The sequence below is a fragment of the Ambystoma mexicanum genome, chromosome 2p, assembly GCF_040938575.1.
Source record: "Ambystoma mexicanum isolate Mex_15411 chromosome 2p, UKY_AmexF1_1, whole genome shotgun sequence".
Lineage (NCBI taxonomy): Eukaryota > Metazoa > Chordata > Amphibia > Caudata > Ambystomatidae > Ambystoma > Ambystoma mexicanum.
In genome coordinates, this window is record NC_090923.1 from 480825516 (window position 1) to 480849961 (window position 24446).

At 43.3% G+C, this 24446-nt stretch overlaps 1 protein-coding gene across 3 annotated transcripts in view; it reads left to right on the top strand.

The window, feature by feature from the left end:
* Positions 1-24446, top strand: part of ECM2 (extracellular matrix protein 2) — a 436024-nt gene that overhangs the window by 234969 nt on the left and 176609 nt on the right. The gene's annotated exons all lie outside the window — the stretch shown is intronic.

Consider the following 24446-nt stretch of genomic DNA (forward strand, 5'->3'; position numbering starts at 1 on the left):
TTCCCCCTGATGAATGTCCAAGCGTTCAAAGCAACAACAGGACAGAAACACATACCTGCAAGATTATTAGATGGGTTATCGGATAAGTGATACATATAACCATCAGAGCAATTTATTGTTGTTTGTTGGGTGTTCATCAAGCCACGCAGAGATTTCATGAGCATTTTAAATTTTTTTGATTTCATAGTGTTTAGTTTTATATTGTATTTTACATATTGTATATTTTTATAGAACATATTGGAGTGGTGTTCATTGTTCAATGAATGTGTTCATTAGCTAATGTACTTCGTAAAACGTTGTAATTCTTGCAATTTTAGAATTGACTTCATGTATAATGGTAATATTAATTTGTTTTATATATATACATTTTTTGATTACATAATTGCACAAAATAAAATCGAATACATCATACAACCTGTAATTAATTGTTTATGGGGGTGTTGTGTACATTAACATGAGTCTGAAAGTTTGAATCCAATCTGTAGTATTATAACTATAAAGGTTGTGTATAGGTTGTGCATGAAATATATTACTGTATTGTGTCCAGAGTAATCGTATGTTTTTGTATTAATGTGCACAGCCATTTTCTGCGGTTTAAGGCTGGAGTCACTATCCATTGTTTTGTTTGGGGCTTTATGTGTGGCTTGACTGTGCGTAGCTTTGGTTTGGTTTGTGCAGTGTCATAGAAGTGCTTCGTAACTATAACAATCTCAACAATGACTACCTCAGAGTCAGCCTTCCTCTGCCGCTTCACTAGTGGGAGGGGTTCTGGTGTGTAATGTGGCTGCAGCATGGATCCAGCTCTGGCTTGACTTTGAGCAGTGCCCTAGAAGTGATCTGCAACTATTAAAATCTCAACAATGACTTCCTCAGAGTTTGCCATCCTCCGCCTCTTCACTAGCAGGAGGGGTTTGGCGTGTAGTGTGGCTGTAACATGGATCCAGCTCTGGCTTTGGTTTGCACGTAGTCCTTGAAGGACCTAGTAACTGTAACTACCTCCTCAGTGTCTGCGCCTGAATGTCACTTTGTCACCCTTTTGGGTAATTAGTATAAGAGGTAGGCTCCTTTAAATTAGAAAAAGAAGGTGATTATGCTTGTCAGTGGGTAGAAATGTGTCCCGAATAGACATATCATGCTAAGCAATTTAGAAATGTCAGGGATGTTCCATCAGGTTCCCTAAATGTTGTCAGAGAAAAATTGAGTACACCTTGCAAGGGAATCCTCTGGAGAAAGTGTGAGATAAGGACTTATGTTAAAAAGTGTTTTAGAATAACAAGGGGATGAATCAATACATCGCTAGCAAAATAAGGCAATTGACGTTAAAGATGTGATTTTAGGACAATGCATGGTGTGATTCTTTTTTTTTTAAATGTCAAAATTCTCCTCTATGGACAGGTCCAGTTTCCACATTTCCACATTGTCCGCAATGGTGTCCCTCACAAGACCATTCAGGTCTGTGTGCCACTAGTGGTCTGCAAATCCTCTTGGTGGCCTGTTGAACACTGAGAGTTAATGCCATTTAAAATGAAAAGATGTTGGTTAAATATTGTATCACTCTGTGCATGCCCCTAGCAATCCCAAAGTTTGGAGAGACCACCAGAGAGGTCTAAAACCCCTTTTCTAAGGTAGTTATTAGCACAGAGTCCAGCTATAACCATGGAAGGTGGCAGCAGCCACAATGGCAGCACCCTCAAAATGTTTTGCCCCATATCCATGTGTGGAATTGACATTCTTCCCTGCAGGAGCACAAGGGTTTACAAACAACACAATCATGAAGGTAGAATAGTCACAGTTAAGGGATAAACCTCCTTCATCTTTTGTGGTAATGTTTGCAGAGGAAAGGCAATATCCTGAAGAGAGGTGTGAATGTGATCCAGCAGCAACCCAAACAGGGAAGTATAACAGTCCAAAATAAAGGAATATCATATCAAGGTTCTAGAAAAATATATACCTTAATTAAAAACACCATATTGCAGAGTAACTAGATAGAAAACACTGCATAGAACCCACCCCTGAGGAAAAAACACAATAGAAGCAAAGATAGCAAGGTGCAGCACTATGGCTCATGAATATGATGAATCCTATGAAGTTATCACTGATTCCCTAGTGATGATCTCCTCCCACATGGACAGGGAAAGGCAGCCGCTACCGGATCCTGAACCTGGGGGTGGTATTATGAGGGAGGATCATGTGGGAGGGGACGACTATCGCGAGGAAGTGATGACTCCAATGGAAGAGACACAATACCCCCACCCCCTTGAAACTGTAACTTCTGAAGTACTGGTGGCATATTGTCAATCTGCACAACATACTGTTCCCACGTTTTAGGTATGTGATGCTCACTTACCATCTCCTGCTAGTATTGTTTTTAATGTGAACAAAAACCCAGGACAAAATAGCTTTAAAAGGAGTAACAATTCTTTGAACTTCAATTCCCATAAATCTCTTAGTACTGGGACAAAGAAGAGGAGAAAGGAGTAAATGTGGAGCAGAAGATCCAACAATCTGCAGACTAATTGTTGTAACTCTATTCAGCTGTGTGGGAGATTTAGAACTGGTGTGTAGAGGCTGGTGAGGTCACAGTCATGGGGAAACAGCAGTTTCACTGGCAGATGACAGAGAACCTGTCAACAGAGCCGTGGGAGGATCGTAAAGGCTGGGAACACTTTCTAAAGGCACGGACAATGCTGCAACCCCACCCCATGAGTCAGGCACGCCAACCAACACCAGTAAGTCTGCCCAAAAGCTTTGGCGGCTCCTGGGCATACCAACAGGTGTTTAAGTTGGGAAATTACTATAAGCATCAAGTTAATGAAAGAGAAAGATTGAATTTACATGAGTCCCCTTATGTGAGATGTCGATATGGGGAACCCCAAGTAAATGCTGTGATGAACAATTGCAAGGTGAGAATTCTACAAATCTTCTGTATATGACAAGTCAATATAGAGAATAATGGAACAAGCATTGCCTCAAGCCAATGCATGCTAACAATGAAGATAGCTATTACATCTTGAACAAGCCTTCATAAAATGGGATGCCATTGTGGGGGAAGTTGGAACAAGTGTACCTGGAGTCAGTAGAGTATAACCAGTGAAGAGCACAACTGCGTTATACTTAGAAAAGAGAAAGAGAAAACTGAAAGATTTTTGGAAGACCTGCAATGAGCCTTTGGGAAGAGTAAATACCTGGCAGGGCAGGGGATTTTCAAAGCTCAGAGGATCTTTGGGAGAAGGATTCCTGGCAGGAGAGTACACCAGGGACTCTTCAAGGCCCAGAGGGGAATTCCTGGCAGGGGAGTAAACCAGGGGAGTAAACCAGGTACTTTATCCCAAGATTGTGAACAGAAAAAGACATTGTGAAAACGGCTCCCGGCAGGAGAAAATACCAGGAAATCTTTGTTCCCACATTGTTGAGTAAAAGAGACACTTTGCCATCCTTAAAACCCTAATTGTTTCGAAAAGACATTTTCTTTATCATCTTAAGGAAGTGCTGTGTGAAAGAGACATTTCTACTTCATTTAAAGAACTGCTGTCTGAATTGAAGATTTTCAACATTCTACCTGGATTGAGTTCAGGAGAAGGGAACCATCCCTTGGATACAATGATTGTTTTTTGTTGAATGTATATGTACATGGGTTTTTGCACACTGGTTATTGAATTTAAAACACAGACATTTTTCTTGCACATTTTTAGTATGAGGGTCGGATAGGTTTTAGACACAAAGACAGCTTGCCTACTTTTGACGATGAGACAATGACAGATCCTTAGTTTTAATTTCATAGGTAGGGAAACTCTCTGTAGGCATAGGAAGGACTTTATCCACACCTTGTTTACTTTAATAACATGTCTAATATTGAAAACATTACCACCTTGTGTCATTCTCTCATTTCAGACCCCTCACATTATTCAGAGATTAAAGGCAAGTCACAATGTTCTTTAAAAGGATATGTTCCTGAGTGCAAAAGGCACTAAAGTTACCTAACCAGTCTCTAGAAACCAAAAATGAACCAAGGGGGCAGTTACCTATCAATAATACTTTGTTGAGGGTCTTGTGAGTTTGTCTGCTTATTGCTGTTGTGCAAACAGTTTGAGACAAGTTCAGGTGCAGTGAGTTGTGTTGATCAAAGTGCTGAGCTGGCGCCGAGCAGCTCCGGTGATTCTGATGCTCCGGTGTGCAGTATGACAAAGCAGCAGTTTGACATAGAGGCGATCGAGGCATTTGTGCAACTGCTGGTTCGAGTCGGTGAGTGACACTCAAGATCAAGTCAAGATCCGTGATGAGCAGCTGAGCAGGTGACAGCCTGTTCAAGGCAGTGTTGAGCTGGTTCAAGATGCACGCATGCTAGTTCAAAGTGTTTGGTTGAGTGCCAAAGGCAGCACCAGTGGGTCCTGTGGTTCGAAATGTGGTCAACCCAGTTTGAAAGGAGTTGGACCGGTTTGATGCAATAAAAACAACTATGCTGACTGTTTTGTCATTTGGGGTACAGTAAATCCCAATCCAGGGATTGAACGAGCAGATTGGTCCTTGTTCTCAGGCTCCAAAAAACAAGGGGGTGTCTGGCACTCAAATGCAGGGGCCAACATGCTGAGGACCTGGGAACAGCTGTGTCTGGCAGAGAGGTAGGTCTTGTCCAAACAGCAGTTCACCAGGACCGTTCTCTGGGAATAGTTAAGGAACAGGGAGTCCCTCTTCCTTCAAAACTCAATCAACACCTCACTGGCAGAGGACATTGGAAAGATCAACTCTGCCAACAGAGGTCCAATTCATTTTTTCTTAAGTATTTGTACAAATGTGAACCAAAAGAGTGGGACACCCCTTCCTTTAGAGGTGAAAATCCACAGGTGATTACACTAAAGCTAGCTGGCATTAGGGGTCCAATTCCTGTTCTTAGAACAAGTGGAGTTTGCCTTCTGACATCACACCCAAAGTGCTTTGTGCTACATCAATTTGAGGGGTCAAGACAGAAAGATAAAAGCAGAGAGAAACAAGATAGTGAACCGTCTTCCATCTTGAAGGAGCTCCCTCTGTCTACACTAAGCCCTCCCCCTTCCATTCTAAATAGCATCAACAGTCTTTAGATATGAATCTCCCTGGTGAGAGGATATTCCTGTTGTGAATGGGTGTGCCCTTTGATTTCTGTTCCTGGGCCAGCTTCCTGTGAAGTGTCTGTCTCTCTGGGGAGGACATTACCTGCCCCCACAAATGAACAAATCCCCATGGCCACAGTCCTGCTAGCAGTAGCAAGGCCAGCCTGTCTGGAGAGTCTGTGGCTGCAATAATTATGAGAAATACCATCCACCATACCATAACTCAGATATGGCTTATATTTAAATATGTATCTGCCACCATGACAGTAAACTCATAATTGTCAGGTTTTGGAAGATGACTTAAATGCAGCCCCTGTGCTGCAGTGAGTTATGCCACACAAAAGGAGAATGCAGGGCGCAAGCGTTTCTCTAATGCAATGCAACGTACCCAAGATAAAAACAATACCTGTAAGGCATCACTAAGTAAACATCTGTAATGCATCTGTGGAACAAGAGGCTATTAAATGGCATCACCCCATCAATACATCCTCTGGTATGGTCTGAACTACATAAGATACCATTTAGAATTGCTTACAAATGTCCCACCCTCATCCAGCTCCCATGATCTGGACCGAATCTCTCCTCAGTCAATGAAATAGTAAAAATGAGCCAGATAAATCTGGAGCCTGTTACATATTGACCCTCAGACTCAGTGGATCCCTCCACCTTTACTGACCAAGGATAACAACATAGGATACCAGCTAAGGAATGTAACCTAGCTTTGTAATGCTTCAAATGTAGCTACCTATATGCACAATTCCAAATGTCGCTTTCTGTAAACACTGCAACCAGCGCCTTGATGTCCTCGGGCTTAGTGTGCTTTATAAATGCTAATAAAATAAATAAACTAGTAATTGACAAATGGAGGACCACATACATTTTTCAATGTTTGAGAATTTTCAAAAATGCCAGACAAGTGATAAATTACTCACAAAGTACTGAATGAGGGTTGTCCGTTCTTATGAGACATGCTTTTGGTACTAAGCCATAAACTATGCCTAACGAAGCATTATATATGCATGACACTTATAATGACAATGGGATTTTTACAAACTTAACTCCACATCTCAAAAAGCAAAAGACAATTCAGGTAGTACTGGTTCTTGTGGTGAAGTATGAAATTGAGGAATATGTTATTTCATCCAGAATGCATGCACAAGCTAATGCATCTACAACAACACATTTTATTTGGCTTCCGCATTATAATATACAACAAAACTAAAATATATAAAGACGCTGCAGTTAAAACATACTGAGGTGGACCCCCTTCACAAATAATATATAGGTACACTGTAATTTAAGCATATTCTGTTGGTCCTTATACACGTTAATTTGCTAGTTAGATCTTAAACAAATTGCAGTATGAATAAAACACGCACTGTCACAATTGAGCCATACATCATGAGCTGATAAAATTGTCAGTAAAGTGTCCCCTCTTATTTTGATTCCAAATCTGAGAAGATGTGGCCTAATTAAACATTTCCTTAAAATTAGATATTTGGTACATAACAATAAAAAGTGAGGTAGATCAGCTTTTCCTTCAATTTTGCAGTCAGAACATCTATTAGCCACAGGACTGGAGCTTGTAAATTCATAATTTGTTGCCAGTTGGAAGAACATTGAGTCACATACGATTTAAGGGAGATCTTAACCTTGGGAGAGTATTGAGCTTAGATAGTCTTCAGAGACCAGGGGTTCATTTATTGAAACCCAGAATTTAAAGAGATGAGCTTGTTTGCACTGGCCCAATCCTTTTCGCATCTGTCCGCTTCTGCTGCAATTTTTACTTTCTTCAAAACATCATCTGAAAACCCCTCATTTGGTAAAGTCTTCGGATTGTAAATGTTCCTTCTCATGCAGAGAGTTAAAATATGTGACCGTCAATGAGAGCAATCTATTGGTTCCCCTTTAGTAAATTGACATTCTGCATTTTTAACATTGTGATTTGGGAACCTAGCAGCTGATTTCTTAATAAGTTATCTAAAAGGCGCAACAATACAAGCAGTAGCCAGAGGGGGAATACCCAGCTCCAACCCAAATGCACACATCAGGGTGCAATTTGGAAGGCCCATACCAATCTCAAACTATGATTTTGAATAATTTCTAGAGTACGTAGGGCCGAATATCCCCAAACTTCTATCAAGGACATTTTAACTTTGAATACCTCAATGCATTTCATAAGGAGTTAGGCACCGCATTCCTAATAAAACTGCAGGAGTCCCCCTAACATTACATTTAGCAGATTCCTGATTATCTGCATATTGTTTTAAGACCTATACATTGGTTTTTATCTATAAACCATTTAAATGAACTTATTTTCCTTCCAAATGTTAACATTTTTGTATTTTCCAAGTTCATTTCTAGCTTTAAGCTTTCATTTCAGGCTGTTGCTTTCAAGAGACTTCTTTGTAGGCCTATCAGAGTGAGGCCCAACAGAAGTGTATCATCGGCATATAGTAAAGAGCAATATTTCTCACCATTGAGGGAAGGAGCTGAATGTCGATGATTAACAAAAATGATTCAAAATCAGCCAACATTAAAAGTGGAGGAGCTAGAGGACAGCCCTGTCTGACTCCCCATTTAATTCAAAAGGAGCAGAATAGCTAGACCTCCACCGTACCCATCAAAGATGTTTTTTTATAAATCAGTTGAAGTAATTTAAGGAGTCCCTCAGGGATCTCAAGCTTATCTAGTTTGTACTGTAGAATGTTCCTGTCCACCCTATCAAATACCTGTTTTAAATCTACAGAGAACCAACATGGAACTTCACTTGCACACAACTAGAGGAAAGAGGCACAACGTGTCTTTGGACAAACCTACAATATTTCACAATAAAATACAGCCATTTTGCATGTGCATGATCTTATCTCAACAATGCCTCATTCTGTTGCATTGGAAATGTTCTATGTGATTTGGTCGAGGAGAAATCATCGAATTATGCCTTATGCAAATAAATGCGGGGGACATGCCCCGTAGTCCTCCTTTTCCCCCCACCTTAATTATCACCCTTACTCATCCCCCATAAATATTTGCAGCAAAGTTAAATTACAAAAATATGTCGAAATCTAATTTGACAAATTCTCCTATGCAGTAATCCACCTATCCCATTGGAAAATGTTCCTTATTCAATGGCATGTTCAGAAGTCTTTTAAAAGAACTATTCATTATCGCCTTCACAGAATCTTTTGTATGTAATTAAGGCCCTTGAGTTACTTATAAATATTTGTTTTCAAAAGTTTCTTAATAACTTAATAAAAGTCAATGCTGTTTCTGGCGTTATGTCAGTAAACATCTGGATCATTGAACAAAGTGTTGAAGTTTGGCTGTTTTTATTTGTATAGCGGTGCAGTACATTACCAACTGCTCTGAAAGTGCAACAAAATTGATTAGAGGTTGAGTGGCAGTCGAGAGATCTCGAGCTAAACCCATCTCAAGTACATGTGGTGTTCCGCAGGGCTCTTGTATCTCTCCTCTTCTCTTTAATATTTATATCAGACCTTTTCTTGACCTTCTCAAGGATCTGGGTGTCCAATTAGCAAATTATGCTGACGACACGCAGATCCTCTTTGAACTTTCTGGCAATTACCAGAATGATGTGGAGGCTCTGAATCACATCTATGCTACACTCGAGGCCTGGTTGGCTCTTAATTCATTGGCTCTTAATGACTCCAAAATGGAGCTGCTAATTATGGCCCCCAACTCTAAACTGAAGAATCTTACCCAACAATATGCATCTTTTGAGGGGGCTGGTAATATCATCCCCGTGAGAAAATCAGTAAAAACCTTGGGATTGATGCTGGATGCTAATCTTTCAATGAAAAAACAGGTCTACCAAATTCACTCATTGTGTGGACATGTAATTAAATCCTTACATCAGATTAGTACTTATCGTACACTCACTAAGAGATCTCTCCTGGCGTCCTCATTGATATACTCACGATTGGATTATTGTAACAGTTTATTAATGGGCACATCTCATGGGAAGTTGCAGCTTCTACAAACTGTACAGAACCAAGCCATCAGGGCACTTATTGGCCTGGCTAGACGGGATCATGTCACCACTTTTAGAAAGAAACTCCACTGGCTTCCAATGAAGAAAAGAATTATACATAAAACTCTTTCTCTCGCACCACACTACCTTATTGACAGATTAACGAGGAAATCATCTGATAGAGCTTTACGTTCCTCCAAAACTCTCCAGCTCAATCAGCCTAGATCTCGCCTGAAAAATGTTGGCGAGTGTAGTTTTTAATTCAACGCTGCATGTGAATGGAATGCGTTACCTATGAATATTAAAATATCTCAATCACTATCTATCTTCAAGAAATATGTGAAGAGATTTATCTTTAATCCATCTAAATAGAACTATACTAGTCTGTGATTATGTTTCAGTGTTTCTCCCTTTCGTGCAGCGCTCTGAGGCCCATGGGCATGTCGCGCCCTATAAAAACTGACATAAATAAATAAATAAATACAATTATTCTCCTGGTGAGTCTTCAGTCTTTCTTTCCACTGTTCCTTTCACAATGTCTTCCTCTGACAGTTTTACTCCAGTATAGTACCCCTAGATAGATATTTGTTGTTAAGGATACAGGAATCACAGCCAATGAAAAGAAATGTACAGACATTTTCGGGTGTAAAATATGTGTAGCCATTAGCCAATTACAAAATTACAACTTCACATCTGAATTTGTAAAGTGGTAGATTATAGGAATCTTAAGTGACTTTTTCTTGTCATTGGTAGGCACAATCAATCTTTCATGTTTCACTTAAGAAGTGGACTATAGAAAAAAGACTTGTCTATAATCACTATTATGATGAGTGAATGGTATGCACTAACCTAAATTGACTTTGCTGCATCCATTAAGATTACATTAAGGCTGTTGGCCAACATGGCAAAATAATTATTTTAGTAATAGTAATATTGCGTTATTTGTTTTGATTGAAGTTTCCCAGGACAATCTGAGCACCAACCCCAGGCAGAACCTTTCAAGCCAGTAAAAGCCATGAAAAGCTCTTCCCCCAAGTAAGGTTTTGAGGAGGCCATCATGCTTCTTTCTAACATTGACAGTGTGCCATAATTTCCAATATTCTAAATATTGAGCAACTAGTGTAACAGCCCGTGTACATGGGCCAAAGTGTTGATTTTCATTAACACTGTATGACCACTAAGTATCCTTCAGCAAAACAAAAGATGGGTTTCAGTGTTTCTCCCTTTCGTGCAGCGCTCTGAGGCCCATGGGCATGTCGCGCCCTATAAAAACTAACATAAATAAATAAATACAATTATTCTCCTGGTGAGTCTTCAGTCTTTCTTTCCACTGTTCCTTTCACAAAGTCTACTTCGCTGGCTGAAGGGATGCAACAAACAATAATACATAGAAGTCAAGCCAGCGGAAGAGAAAAAAGAAGTTCACTCAAAGGACATCATTCAACCATGAAGACAGGGGAAAAGGACCCCCGTAGCTGCCCCACAGATCATCATATGTAACACAAAAAGTTGGTTTACAATATTGTATTTATTTATTACAAATAGAGTCTTAAACAAGTATTAAATTGTCTAGAGCTCTAGTACAATGTACAGAATTATATCTTGCAATAGTCTAAAAAAGTGCATACTGTTTAAAGTGCTAGTTTCAAATAGTGAATGCTGCGGGAGGTCACAAACCAATGAATCGCATGAAACCTAAGAGTTAATCTGGGCATGCCGTGAGTGGTGCCCCAAGCGAGTGAAGGGAATCACTCAAGTGGGGGGCCCCTAGTCGCTCTGACCAGACTATACAATATTGTAAACCAACTTTTTGTGTTACATATGATGATCCGTGTGGCAGCTACGGGGGTCCTTTTCCCCTGTCTTCATATTGAATGATGTCCTTTGAGTGAACTTCTTTTATCTCTTCCGCTGGCTTGACTTCTATGTATTATCACTAAGTAACCTTCGGCAACAGCTCCCTCTAGCAAATAAAAAGAAGCTATGGGAATTGGACCACTGTATATCCTTCGGCAACAGCTGCCTCTAGCAGAGCATTCTGTGTGTTCAGGCAGTTTATTCTGCACATTACTGCATCGGACAAACATACATCTGGCCTTTTATATTATTAGAAGATGGGGATCCCACAGTTTACACTCAGTTTATCCAAAGTTGCTAATCTCTACTCCACAGAGAGATCTTCCATTTGAATACAACCCTGCTTTGCCACCAATCACCCTCTGGCCCAATTCTAGCTGTCAGTGAGGGCTGTGAAATCTGCAAGTGCCATTGCTTCATTGAAGACCATGAGTATTAGAAGTGCTTTGGTTCACCATACTTATCAATTAAGTGGACTACTCAGGTCACTACACTGTCTGAATCATCTGCCAGCCAGAGCTAGGTATGTAAAGGTTAGATTCCAATCAGGAATAGCTTATCATTGGCTATTCTTAGCATTAGGGGTACAGTATGGTCACTCAAAGGCATATATCCTGTGTCTTGCAAGCCCAATAGTATGTTCCAAATTCTGTGACAACCAACACATGATTCATCAAATGAGTTCAAGGGGAATAGTGCAAGAGGTTTATGTATATACATATATGTCTCAGTGGAGAAAAATGTTTTAAAAAAGGGAAGGTTACTAGATATAAACTCTACAATCTATAAAAGTTGGGAATGCCAACATTAAAGTTTAACATATTATTGAACACTAAGCATCGTATAAAATAAAGCCTACATTGCTAAATTATTAACTCACCTTCTTGTTATGGATTACTGTCATTTATATAGTGCGTTCGCTAATGCGCAATAGATGGAACATTTCCATGCAATTATCACCCAACTGAATTTGGCACTCATTTATCCACCTCAGAAGGATGAAATGCTGAGCTGGTCTAACCAGGGTTGGAACCTATAACCTGCAGATCACACACAGATTGCAGCACCCAGCGCTTAACCCACTGCGCTATCTTACCGGCTAGTTAGCATATTAATGTTCGAATAGTGTATGTGTTTTGTATGTATATTCCTGTTGTATGGGTGCTTGAATAAATAAATAAAGAAACTAAACTAAGCTTGTTTGTACCTTGAATGAGAATGTTAGCTGTTCTTTTGTTTTAAATGTTGTACGGAGTTGGATGTGAGCAAGTGGTTATATTATGAGTGCATATTTGTTTTGAGATCACTTAATTTAAGAAGTATATTTTTAGTAATTATTTAAACGGTAATGTTATGTGTTTCCAAATATACCATATGTTTACTGTGTATGTTGGTATGTTGTCAGTGTATGTAATGAATATATACATATGTGGGGAAATGAATGCATTACTTGCGATTTGTGGTTATGAGGTAAGGTTCCAACAACGTTGGTTTTAATTGATGTTAAACAGCCCCACACCTCTAGTACACCAGAAGGGATCCAAACAGATTGGAAACAACAGTAAATTGTACACCTCCTTGTCCAATTGTGGTAATATGGATTGTTGGTTATTTGCAACACAACGAAAATACAATTATTACCCAATGATAAAAGGGACTGTCCAGTCAAGGTTGTATAACAATATCTACTTTATTATTATTACAACAGACAGTTCAAGCACACTACAAAATACAATCCACCCTGTAAAGGAACACAGAGGACAGACAGTTTCACAAAGGAAAGGGATGCACTCTGGATACTGACTGAAGGGTAGTCGGTAAAGCAATCAGTCTTAACTGTTCAAGGTTATTTGGTTTCAGTAGTAAGGGAGCAAGGGGTCATAAATGTCACTAGGGGCTTTCGGAGAAGGACCAGGGGGACAGAAACACAATTTACCTGGTGCAAGAGATGATCTTGATGCTATTGATCTTGATGCTCGACAGCGTTGAGTCGGTTCCAGGACACTTTGCAGCTCCTGCAACAGAGTTCAAGACGAGAGACAGCTGCGGGTATCAGGCGGCAGGCAGTTCGGCAAGCGAGGCTGGACGGACGGCTGCAGGCTGGCCTACACAGCGGCTCGGGTTCACTTTGCTGGTTGGTAGATCTGGAATGCTGGTCGAGGCGTCTTGGGAACGCTTTAGTGAATGCAGCGTAGAAACAGTCAGTGGCGAAGCTGGTCGTGGTTCGAGAGCTTGACTGCCTAGAAAATGTCCTTAGAAGATGGATACTGGTTGATGCTTGCGCTGTCACTCCTCCTAGTTTCTTCACAGGGCTTGTGTCGTCCTTTAAGGCTGACGGCCCAAATCTGAGGAGAGTGTTTGCAGGGAACAACCTTGTCCTTTGTTCAGAGACACTCTGGCACTTCCAACCTAGGAAGTTTGCTGGCAAAACCTAGCAGGGAACTCTGTGTGCTGGCTGGGTACTGGTTCTGGGGCTGCTGGATGGGTATCCGGTAGTCTGGTATCTCCCTCTGTTCCCTGCAAGATGTTTAGGGGAGGGATCTTGCATCCCTCTTGGAAATCCTGGCTTTCCTTCACTGGTGGAAGCTGTAAGGCAGATTGTACCTTCAGCCAGAGTACACATGAGTCCTTTTTCTTACTCCTTTTGAAGTCTTCAATTGATCTGTTAAGTGGAGAGCTCAGCCCTCTTTTAAAGCCAAATGGGCCAGAGTGATTGGTGCAGGCTAAGCCTACTTAAATGACCTATCCTAGGTCCCTACCAACAATCTTCTGTTATGCATGAGGTCAGAACCAGAGTGCTTTGCAACAGGAAAGTTAAGAAGTGACAACATGCACTCCTAAGTCCCACCCATCTTCCTGTCGGTTGTAAATCAAAGAGTCTCTCTGGTTAACTGAGCCCTCTCTGGCACTTGATCAAAGCACAGGTCTCCCTTGAAGTTAATGGTCAGAACGGACTTCTGTCTCCCTCAAATCATATACTTTGTCCGTCTGAAAGGGCTCCACTCTGGAGGGGTTGCATGCGGTTAATAGTGGACCCAGACATGCCATTAAGTGTTCTTCATAAAGAGGGGTGGGAATTAGCTTAAAGTTGGCACATTGCATAGCCAAGAAATGTTGGTGCTGCCACTCTCTTGCCCATTCTGCAATCAAGCCTGACGCAGGCCTGTTCCAATTAACTCCTATTAATATGAGCTGCTACCAGCAGTTTAGACAATAGGAAGGCAGATCCATGAAAACTTTGATATTTTAATTAGACTGCCTATGGCTGGAGGAAGGTGTCGCCTTGTCCCTTCTTAAGATGCTTTGATGTACCCATGACTATCACATTCCAGCTGAACATGACAGGGGAGGACAGCACCTGTAGGCTGTGTCCTCCCAGAGTACATGTGACTATGCGTTTGTTGTGCAGTGAGCAGGGAATATGTGTGCAGAATGGCCTCACACATTTTCAGAGGCTGATCTCCCATCATTCATTTTCATTTTAAAAAATCAAAAAAGCACAGGCGAGCACACACTCCCTGTGTAGATGGTATTTAGAATGCAAGAACTTAACTCAAAAGAAACATCAAAGTGCCACTCAACATATTAAATAAATATATATCAATTTAAATTCAAAGGGTCTGATTCAGAGATTATGGATGCATGGATGCACTATACAATGATGTGTGTCCTGCTGCCTTCTGTGCCTCAGGTGTGTGATTATGAATGTATGAATGTCATCATGGGTATGGAACCAGGGGATGACACACCTGAAACACCTATACCACCATCAGTGATATCTAATCCTGCAGCAGTACGTGTGTCAGTTGAGGAAGCTGTGTCATCCCCCATGAAGTCATGACCTGGGCGCACCGTAATCAGTTCAGAGGGAGGGAGGAATGTGCTAAATGCATCCTGCCAAACATCTACAGGCACATAGTGCGTTAGCACTGGATGGCATGACTTTGCTGGTTCTTCAGCTGGGTCAGCTTGTGCAGGCTTGAAGGATGTGGAGGGCTTTGCTGCATGTACTGAATGGCCATCTGCACTGGCTGGCCAAGTGGAGGGACCTAATATGTTTGCATATAAGTTTCACAGGATTTCCCTTCTTCCCTTTGGTGGCATGGGTAGGTCATCCTCTGACAAACTGGCCTGCCCCCTACTCCAAAGGCAATACCATCTCTCCATGTGCTCCAATAAGAGGGCTCATCTACAAACCTCCATCTCTGCAGCCACCAATAACATGGCTGAACTCTTTAAAATCTGAAAAGAACTTGCCAATTCTACCATAGGCTTCTCCTCCCACCCCCCTCCCAGGCTCTCTGCTCTACACTGGCCACCCACCTTTTCTCCAAAACTCTGGACATCCTGTCCTCTCTGTCATCAGCCATTCCCCCCAAGCACCCTTTACTCACCTCCCTTGGCCCCCCTGCATCCACATACTCTCCTCTTTCTCTCCCATTGCACTAGATGAGATCTCTAGAGTTGTCAGCTCTAGAGCTGTCCGCTCTATGAAAGTCTCCTCTAAACAGGTGCTCCCTGCCCCTCCAGAACCATCAAGGACAACATTGCTTCTCTTGCTCCAGCCTTGGCTGACCTCTGCAACCACATATTTGCCACTGGCTCCTTACCTCAACCCCTCAAGCACTGTCTTGTGCACTCTCTATTAAAAGAGCCATCTGCTGCCCCATCTTGCCCGGCTAACAATCAACCTAACTCTATCACCCCTTTGTCGGGTAAACCCATGGAGAAACTGGTCATCCCCAAATCTACCCCCACACTGAAATGGCTGGCTGCCTCCATGACCACCTGTCCCATTTTAGGGCTGCCAGAGGCATAGAAACTGCTGTCCTGAACACCTATGAAGACCTACTCTCCAACCCGGACTTTAACACTCCCTCTGTTCTGATCCTCCTCAACCTCTCTTCTGCCTTTGACACAGTCAACCTCATAAACCATCTCCATGATACCCTAGGCATCACACACAGATGGGGCACTGGTGTGGCTGACCTTGTTCCTTTCACATAGACATTCCCAAGTTTAAATGGGCCCTTTTCTGTCCTCTAACACACTCTCTACCTGTGGCGTCCACCAGGGCTCTATCCTTTCATCTTGGCTCTTCAACATCTACTTTGCCCCTCTGGCCCACCTGATCTCCACTTTGTCCCCTCATTTCCAGTGTTACGCCGATGAAATACAGCTCTCTTTCAAGCTGCCTTCCTCTACCTCCTCCTCCTCCCTCATACCTGACTGCTATTCAGTCATAGTGCTCTGCCAATGATCGCTGCCTTAATGCCAGTAAGATAGAGATCCTTCTCATTGGGATGCCTGCTCCTTGCTTCCTCTCACACTCTCTGGCCAGACTCCCTAGGTCCTCTCCCATAACCCACATGTGAGGCAACAAACCTTGGGATCATCTTTGACTCCTCTCTCTCTCTTTCTCTCCACACATCATGGACCTTGCCAAAAAGTCAAATTTTCAGTTGCATCTCCTCAGGGGCATTCTACCTTTCCTCACTTTCCCCCAGAAGCTCAACATCTCCAGAGCCCTGGTACTTTCTAGGCTTGACTATTGTAACAGCCTCTTCCTCAACCTGCCTCTTTCTTCCCTTCGCCCCTTCAACTAATCCAGAATAAGACTGCAAGTCTTATCCTTGGTTTCAAGCCCAGGGACTGTATCTCTTCAGCCCTAAAATCTCTCCACTGGCCACGATGACTGCAAAGATCCAATTCAAGACACTTTGCATCATCCACAAAGCTGTCTGGGGTCTGGGACCTCTTTACATCCAGCTTACCCTCTCGAAATAACCCCCAGCCAGAGTCCTTCAGGCTTCTGGCTCCAACTCTATGCAGATTAAAAGCTTCTCCAATCAGAGAGTGGGAGTTTAATCTCATTCCTCAGCTGGCTCCGCCCTGTGGGACTGCCTCCATCCCCCCTCAGACCTGAGCTAGATCTTCTTAAGTTCTGGAAACTTTTAAAGACTTTCCTTTTCTCTTCTTTCTTCCCTCTCCTCTTCCCTTGCTAACTCTCCATCTGCTGCTGCGACTGGGACATGGTCCTTTCATAATCATACAGGGGCCAGTTCACCTCCCTACCAGTCCCCCCAGCATCGTTTGCTAGCACGTGCCCTCTGACTCCCTTCCCCGGACCAGTCCAAGTTGGTCCTCCCTATCCAATGCACTCATCCTCACTCCCGTTCCCCTGGCACTTGCTGCCCTAGCCTGCCCAGCACTTCCCTTTTACCCTCTCCCCCTTGCACTTACCAGCTTGTCATGCACTTGCATGGTAGGATTGTCACAAGGCCAATATAACCGTTTTTGTTGTTCTACTTTTTTGATTACTCTGTCCTCCTCCCCCGCCTTATCTTGTGGCGCCTGGAAACAACTGTTTATTGGAGCCATACAAATATCCAATAAATAAAATAAATAAATAACACCTGATGCTGTTTCAAGACAAGTCTGGTTTTGAAAGTGTCATCCAAACAGGTGGCCCCTTGCTCCTCCAGAACCATTAAGGACAACATTGTTTCTCTTGCTCCAGTCTTGGCCGATTTCTGTATTCACTCCCACGCCACTGGATCTTTCGCCTCTCTTCTTAAGCACTCCTTTGTGCACCCGCTAATAAAAAAGCCTTCTGCCGACGCCTCCTGTCTGGCTAACCATCACCCAATCTCTATCTCTCCTTTCCTGGACAAACATCCTAGAGAAGTTGGCTATCTCCCGGCTAACGCTCCACACTGTATCTGTTGGTTGTCTCCATAACCATCAGTCTGGCTTCAGAGCAGCCAGAGGCATGGAAACTGCTCTCCTGAACACCCATGAAGATCTGCTCTCTAACCTTGACTCCAGCATTCCCTCTGTCCTCATCCTCCTTGACCTTTCCTCAGCTTTTGACACAATCAACCACCCCTTCCTGATTAACTGACTACATGAGAAACTGGGCATCACAGATCAGGCCTTGACATGGCTGACCTCATTCCTCTCGGACCGACTCTCCTACGTCCAGCTCGGGTCCTTTCAATCCACCACATGTGTTCCCCAGGGCTCTATCCTCTCACCAGGACTTTTCAATGTCTATCTGGCCCCTTTGGCCTACTGATCTCTACCTTTGCCTCTAACTTTCAGTGTTATGCAGATGATACACAGCTCTCTTTCAGGCTACGCTCAGCTTCCTTCCCCTCCTAGCTAATTCCTGACTGTCTATCCGCTATTCAGGCATGGTGCGCCTCCAATGATCTCTGTCTTAATGCCAGTAAGACAGACATCCTCATCATTGAAACCCATGCTTCTGCTTTTCCTCTCTCACTCTTTTTTCGCCCTGCTTGGGCCCTAGCCCTGCACCCTCCTGCGAGGCAAAAATACGGTTGCATGTGTTAATATCACCGCTAAAATATTGCCATACAAGAATGGTGCTGCATTTTTGAGGCAATATTTACCCATTGTACCTGTGGGGGAAACCCCGCAATCCCCAAATTATTTTGAAGGGAGCAGGGGAAACCCCTGCAATACCTGCTCCCATTTACCGCAAAAATTATCCCCACTAATAATATCGCCTATGGCCGTTCCCGATGACCATATATGTAGCGGTATTATTGGTGGGGATAATGTTACCTGATACCAAAAAACCGTGGGGTCATCTTCGACTCCACTCTCTCCTTCTCCCCCCACATCACAAACCTTGCCAAGAACTTCCAGCTGCACTTCCTCAGAGGTATTGCCCCTTAACTCACCTTCCCCCAGAAGCTCATTGTCTCCAAAGCCCTGGTTCTCTTTACGCTGAACTACTGCAACAGCCTCTTTCTCAATCTGCCTAACTCTACTCTCCGCCCTCTGCAGCTTATCCAGAACAGGATCGTCAGACTTATCCTTGGCCTCAAACCCAGGAACTGCATCTCCCTGGCCCTGAAATCCTTCCACTGGCTCCGAGTGGCTGCAAGGAGCAAATTCAAGACCCTCTGCATCGCCCACAAGGCTTCTCTCTTCCTAAATACCTTCCTGCTAGAGCCCTCTGCTCATCTACCCCTAACTCTCTGTGGGCCAGTTGTTTCTCCAAGCAGAGAGTGGGGGGGAGATATCTCGCTGCCTCTCTCCATTTTGAACCCTATCTCCTTAAGTTCCGGAAGCTCATCAAGACCTTCCTTTTCTCATCTTCTTCTCTCCCCCTTTCCACTTGCTAACCTACCCTTGCTCCTGCTCTGCTACTGTGCTGACTGGCTGCTTGGTGCCACCTGAGTCTTACAGGGCACCATGCCTCCCCCACGAACCAGTCCTCCTGCACTTGCAACCTGGCTCACCTTGCACTGCACCTAGCCTACCTGGCACTTCCTGGCCGGGATAGCACCCTGTTGTCCCAGCCTCCCTCACACTTAACTCAGAGCCTACTGCCCTGGCTGCACTTTCCCCTGCACCCTCTCCCCTGTAGTTTGTGTTGTGCACTTGCACGATCTGAATGTCACAAGGCCTAGTAAGATTGTTTGCCTTGTCTTTCCATGTTCCCCTTCCTTGATTTGTTGCACCTTGAAACACTGAATAGGCGCATAATAAAAAATCTTATCAATCAATCACCCTGGGGTGTGCTCTGGGTGCCAGGAATGTCAGTTGGGGACTTGAAGCTAGAGGAGAAACCTGGAAGGAAGCTTAAAGCCTGTGCTCTGGTGTTATACCTGTAACGGCAGCTTAGAATAAAGGGTTCCTTTTCCATATGTACCGGGTCAGTCTGGTCCCTACTTCAAGTCCTTTACTTACCTGACCCATGGTACATCAGGTAGCTTTTGGATTCAGGATGACAGCCTTGTAGAAGATGTAACAGGATTTGAAGATGATACAGGCTTGAAGTGGGAGCCAGCACAGTTCTATGAGGGTCGGGGCGATTTGGTCGAATTTGTGGAGTCCTTTAATGAGTTTTGCTGCAGCATGCAGGACACATTTCAGGGGTGCAAGGGAAGTCCCTGGAATGCATTCAAAAGGGGCATTGCCACTATCGAGGTAGGAGACGACTAAGGCTTGGACAGCAGATATGAAGTTGTTTTCTGGGATGAAGGGCTTGATTTTCCACAGGAGAGAAAGTTGGTACCAGGCTGTTTGTGTCTTCCTTGCTATGTACTGTTTTAACGTGAGGTGCCTGTCGGTGTTGAAACCAAGGGACTTTGCACAGGGGGCAACAGAGGTGTGAATCCCTCAAGGTTAATAGCAGAGAGCCAGGTCTGAATGTCAGGGTGTTCAGTGTTGTTGGTCAGCAGTAGGAATTCTGTCTTGGAGTGGTTGAGCTTCAGGTAAGCACTGGACATCCAGGAATGTATCAATGTGAGGCAGGCTTAGAGCCTGGAGATGTCTTCCATGGGGGATATCTTGAGGAAGAGCTGCATGTCATCTGCATATTGGTGAATGTGGATATTGTGTGGAAAGAGGAGGGTTCCGAGTGGTTCCATGTAAAGGTTGAAGATCACAGGGTACAGGATGAAACTGTGCAGGACTTCACAGGTGATGGGTAGAGTTGGTGATCTGGAAGAACTCATTTGTATGAACTGTTGGCGGTTTGCAACGTAGGATTTGAACCAGAGCAGGATAATGTTGCTGATCTCTATGCAGCGATGTAAATAGTCGCGGAGTGTCTAGTGGTCTACTGTGTGAAATGCTGTTGAAAGTTCAAGGAGAACTAGCAGGCAAGGATGGCCATCATCAAGGATTTTAATTGTCGATCACCTTGATGGTAGTTATTTCTGTGCTGTATCTGGGTCTGAAGCCAGATTGGTAGGACTGAAGGAGGTTATTGGCTTTGATGTGTTGGAGGAGTTGTGTGGCTACTGCTATATCAAGCATACTACCAAGAAAGGGAGGATGGGTAATGGGTAATGAGGTGGTAGCTGCTGAGATTGTCAGGACCATGTGTTGGTTTCTTAGGTTTCTTAAGAAGAGGGAGATTTTGTCTGGTCTTGATGGTCAAGGGGAAGGTATCTTGTGTTAGGGAGGTGTTGAATATTGTCAGTTAAGGGAGAAGTGCTTTGTAACGCTCACCTGGTAACGACGGGGATGTCACTCAGCCTGCTCTGACCTCTTACAACCTCGAACCCTTCCCTGGAGTCTACTCTACTGGAGACTGGGCCTGAAACACAGGATTGGTAGAGTTTAACTCCCTATTGTCTCTGTGTGCTTGAACCCCTTCTTCCCCAGGGTCCAACCCTTCCCTTTGATCCACAGCTCACCTTGTTTTCTTGGAAAGTGTGCTCTCCATCCGGCTTTCAGCGCAGGGGCACGTTGATTGATGCAGGCCCGTTGCTGCCAAGTTACTTCACTGGCAAGAGTCCGACAGGTAAGTATAATGAGTCTTTTGAACAGTTCTCTAACTTTGTTCCTTTCCTTCCTTAGATGATGGCCGGCGTCCGGGGATGGCGACGTGCTGCTGAGATGAGTAGCGCTGAAGGTGAGTGAGAGCGTGATGCGCGATGCAACCCTTTCGTATTTGTATTGAACTGAGTTCTTTTTCTGTGTCTTTTGGATGCCACGAGGTTTTCAGCGTGGATACCGGTTTTGAAGAAGAAATGCGGTGAGTAAGCGCGGTATGCAGCGCCTCTAGATGTTTCCACGCTAACCTGGAGTGTCTTTTGCCTCCTGCAGATGGATGAGAAGTTCCGGAGACAGAATTCCGCCAGAGCGGCTGGGATTCAGGTAAGCATTTGAAGCTCGTACAGTCTTTAAAAATAAGCAAAGATTTGCTGAATGCTTACTAATGCCTTTTTTCTGTTCTTTTCCCATTTCCTTAAGAAGCGGCGTGCGGGGATGGGAATGACACCGCCGAAGATGCCCGCAGAACACAAGAAGCAATGAATGATGGGCAGAAGCGCCGCAAGGTAAGGCTGTTCCTAACGGTGTTCTTGTTCTTGCAGAAGCTGAGCGCAGAAGAAAGATGCAGGCCTACTAGAGACCGATCCGAACACGGTGAGTGTCACGCTGCAGAAAACACAAAGCATGTTTCTCAGCCTGGGCATGGCTTAAATAGTCTCTGGGTATCCCAGGTGTCTCTGGGCTGAACGACACCCAAAAGACTAGACTGCACATGCAGTTCTGGGAACCGAAATATGTGGGGGCATCCATCTTGTCCCCATCAAAGCACTACAAGTCCAATCCCCAATGTTATCCTATGGGAGTGAGTGAGTCTGGTGCTACAAGCGCCAAGTCTGACTCCAAGTGGGTCTTTGGAGGCATGGAGAGGCCCTTGAGGGCCATGTAGGTGATCGTGGCCTGGCTCCATCCTGACATCTTGGAGGGCTGGGGACATGAGGGGCAGGAATCATGAAATGCTTCAGTTGGAAGGGTCTTGAGTGAGGAGGCAGGGAGGATGCCATCTGCATGCAATGTGGCTTTGAGGGATGCTAAGGTAGTAGTGAGGTCTTTCATAGTTAGTGTCTTAAAAGTTGTCAAGGTAGTTGTGGTTTTGTGAGATGGGATGTGTAGTTTGCTGTCAGTTGTGGCGTTAGTGTCTATGTGTTGGTGGATCATGTTGATCTTGTTGATGAAGAAAGAGTTGATGGCAGTGGATTTTTCAATGGAGTGTGCTACGGGTGTGTCGTGCTGAGGGCTGAGGCAGTGCTTGATGGCATTGAAGAGGGCTCTGCTTTCATTGTTGGCCTTGGCTATGGTGCTTTAGTAGTAGTTGACCTTGGCAGTGCTGATCAGTCGCTTGCGTGTAGCGCAGAGTTCCTTGAGCAGGACAAGGCTGAATATGCTGCAGGAATTTTGACAATTAATTTCCTGTTTTCTGATAGTTTGTTTGTTGAGGTTGAGTTCTTGTGTGTAACAGGGTGCTGAAGGTTCAGGCTTGAGGGTGTGCTGTTTCACTGGGACATGGTGGTGGATGTTGTTTCTGAGGGTGGTTTTGAGTTCTTGGAGAAGCGTTGTAGACCTGGTTCGTCAAAGGTACATCAAAGGTACATCAGCCCATATGATGTGGGGTTTGGTGACACCTTCTGTGAGCGTGAAAAGGATCTGAAGGCGTGATTTCTTGGTTTCCAATGGATTTGCTTGAGAGGCATGGTGCGACCAGTCTCCAAGGGGATTGCCAGATGGTTCAACCAGTCGAGCAGAATAGGAGAGCTGTGATGAAGGGTGGGCAGTGTGGTGATGATGAGGCTGAGGATATTAACTTTCCTGTGAGCTGTTTCTTTTGTGTGCTGAGTGAGGTTCAGTGTGTTGAGTAGGCATTTTTCATTGATTCAGTTGCTGGTTTGCCAGGGATGTTGAAGTCACAGACAAAGGTGTTGTTGGCCTGCGTGAGAGACATGGTGGTGACCAAGTCTGTGAAGTCTTTGATGAAGGAGATGTTGGGATTGGGTGGTCTGTAGATGAGAAAGGAAAGTGACTGTCCATTGGGGAGAGTGGGAATTGGCAGGATAGTTTTTTTGAAAGAGCCAGTTCCTTTGAAAGCCTTCATATTGTGGGTCTAATCACAAAATAATAGTTACAGCATTCCACAGAAAATCTGTTTTTCTTATTATGCACCATGAAGACTATACTGTTTTACAGACAAAACAAGAAAATGCTCAGTTCAATTATTATGGAAATCAATACTTAAAAGATATAAATACAAACTGATATCTCACTTCATCAATGGAGTTCTTTACCTTCAGATGATTATGAAGTCCATTTTAATTAATGATATATATTGACTGTTAACTTAAACCAGTGAAGTTTAGTTTGCCTACACAGGTTCCAACATCTGACTGTTGACTAGTGGCGAGAAATTCATTAAATAATCCAAATATTCGAAGTGCATTAAGAACTGAATAGAATAGCAACATATTGCCAGTAACAAAAGAAAGCATGCAAATAAACTGAATTTATAATATATGGGGTAATGATATTGAAGTTGCCCGCTTAAACACTCCTATGCATATTTTCATTGATATTTAATGTTGCGCTGTGATTAATGCTGCAGCTGTTTGTTTAAAAAAAGATTGACTCTGAATGTATAATATGTGCATTATATTATTAAGTTTGCATAGACAAATTAGGTTGAACATTCCTACAAATATTTCCAGAATGTTTAATGATGTGATGTGATTATTAATGCAGCTACCTTTATTAAAACAAATATTGAATACTTTGATTAACATAATTTATGGGATCCGGCCCTCAGCTTAAGCACTCCTATCAATCTTTTGTGTAGGATTGAATATCTCAAAAAAGTGAGAGAACCAAAATTGGTAATATTGCATGTTGGATTTAGGTTGAGTGCCCCCAGATATTCAGACAGCGAGGTTGAGTTATTTCCAAATAAACAAATGTTTACTAATGGGAGCAAATGTTCACCTGACCCATGACATTTCTTTTAAGATTAGGGTAACAGTGGAGTTGAAATGATTCACTTCTTTAACACTAAACTGTGTAAGTCAAGTTGAAGAAATGGGAATTGAAAGCGCTATGATCATACTTTCAATTGATCATACACACATACATATGAATGTGTTGTCGAAAGTGTCTTACGGGGGTCAGACTAAAACGTCATCAGTTATGTGGATATATACTGTAGTAATTAC